Raw genomic sequence first — 2,500 nt, forward strand, 5'->3', positions numbered from 1 at the left:
GCCATCCGGGTCACTGTCTGGCAACTCTTGATGGTCTGGAAACACACACACACACACACACACACACACACACACACAAACAAAACATGCACAGAGGGGAGGGATGAGGATGGGGATACAGTTTTCCAGTTTTTTTTAACGTTTAACAAATACATGCTCATCAAAATAATGTTTCTAACACTGATAACATCAAAATATTTGAAAATTCTCAACATAAAACAAGATTCTCATTTCTGACAAACGGCAGCATCTAGAAAACCCACATATGTTCCAGGCCAAAAACTCCCAGCGTTTAAAATGCTGTGAAATTAAAAGAGATCAATGAAATATCGAGCCAAAATGCAAAGACACAAAGAGGTGAGCCATTCGTCCTGCATGGGTCATTAGACAGGTGACTTACGCGCGACTCCATGATGCAACTGGCATCCCCACTATCTGAAACCGATCTGTAATTCAAACAAAAAAGTGAAATACTCACGTGGTTTGCCCCCAGACATCTCGCTGATTCAACAGTAAAACCACAGGAATATACAAGAATCCTCCAGGAACATTAACTATTCGTCGCGTTATACTTTGAAAAGGGTTTTCCTTAAACTCGGACAACAGACCGTGTTCACTGTTTCTACTCTACTCATCAGCTGAATGCATCTATCGCGATAGGACAGGAGCCCGTTTCCACGGCAACCAGGCCATCCCCAACCCTCATCCCTCGATCCTGGGACGCTTTGATCAGTCAGGTAAGTTTAGGTTTGACAGGAAAACCTAAAATTTGAATCGCCAGCCAAAATAAGTCACTTTTTGATCCCAAGCGCATAAACAGTTTGGATAATGTTTTTGGTCATGTTCAGCCCCCGTTATTGTTCCAGAGAGCAGCGACGCTTTTTGTGTTTCACAACAGCAGTATAGAGAAAGGCTGACGAGGCAGCAGCCCCCGACTCTGAATGGACGCATGTATACGCAAGCGACAATGCACAACTTACGTAAAACTGGGCTATTATCATTCATTCACACATACGTTTCAAATACAGATTGACCATTGCGTGTGTGGGGCTCTGTTTGGCCGTGCGTAAAGCTTTACGCACGCAGTTAAGATCACATCCCAAAGGTTTAATAGGCCAGTTTATACCAAATTATGAACAGAAGCTTAGATGTAGGTCTTAATGCATAGGAAAATGTATTCAGAGTGATTTCAATTTCAATTTATTTTATTTGAAAAGAGACAATGTACATGAATCAACATTCAAACAAATGTAAATGTACCCGAGTTAGCCAAAAGGCTAGTTTTCATCGGCAGTCCCTTTGCCTGATGTTGTTAGGCATCCTTGTTTCTTAGATTAGAAAAAACGTACTTTATTTTCACGTAGGGGTCTACTTAACGTGAGATTTCAACCAGTGGGTATGGCAAGCGTTACAATACATAGAGACCAAGAGATACAGGCCGATGTTAAAGATTCAAGGGAATGAATGGAAATGAGTCTTTGATTAGCAAAGATGTCAGTAGGTAATTAGTTTAACAGTGATAGAGACATCCAATCAGTGGGATTGTGACAGCAATTTCCTTATCGATAATCTCGAATAAAGAGAGATTCTGACGTGGTGCAAACACTCGGACACAGACATATCAGTTCCCTATTGGTTGATGTTCACGTGGTTTTCCAGCCTCTTTGATAACTTACATGATAATTAAATGAACTGATCTCTCTCTCTCTCTCTCTCTCTCTCTCTCTCTCTCTCTCTCTCTCTCTCTCTCTCTTCAATTCAATTCAATGAGCTTTATTGGCATGAAGTACAGTTCAGTATATATTGCCAAAGCTTAGTGATCAATAATGATAACATTAATTATAATGATAATAACAATAGCGTAGTAATGATAAAAAAAAGAAAGAATCCAAAATCCAAATAAATAAATAAACAGAATAATGGTAATAATGATAGTTGTAATAATAACAATGTATGGCCTTTATTAGGTTTAGGCCTCTCTCTCTCTCTCTCTCTCTCTCTCTCTCACACACACCATCGTGGCTGTGCACCTTAGTAGGAGGAGGAAGGTAGATGCTGGGGTAACAGTAGAAGTCATAGACTTGTACAAGGCTTTAGTTAGAGCAAGAGTATCAATAGACTATGAATATTACAAAAGAATGCAAGATTTAGGAGTGTTTCATAGTAAGTGGTGTCTTGAGGAAGCTGTGTGCAGTCTGGAGGGAGGAGAGTTAGTTTTTACCAGGGAGCTGAGATGAGGTGCGGATAACAGTGTGTCAGTGTTTTGGTTTGTAAATGTTTGCTTTGTTTTTGTTTTGCTGACTGTTACAACCCGGCTCAAGGAAGTAACAAAGAGGGGAGACATACACCAAAATAAAAGTTAAAACAATTATTTATTAACTAAAACTAGGGGTAAACAAACAACACAAACTACATCAAACCAAAACAGAACAAAAAGGTGTGCATAGGTGAGGAGGGAGAGAGCAACTGATGGTCAGACAGTTTTTTAAGCCCAAGGAGT

Source organism: Centroberyx gerrardi, chromosome 11 (assembly GCF_048128805.1).
Source record: "Centroberyx gerrardi isolate f3 chromosome 11, fCenGer3.hap1.cur.20231027, whole genome shotgun sequence".
Lineage (NCBI taxonomy): Eukaryota > Metazoa > Chordata > Actinopteri > Beryciformes > Berycidae > Centroberyx > Centroberyx gerrardi.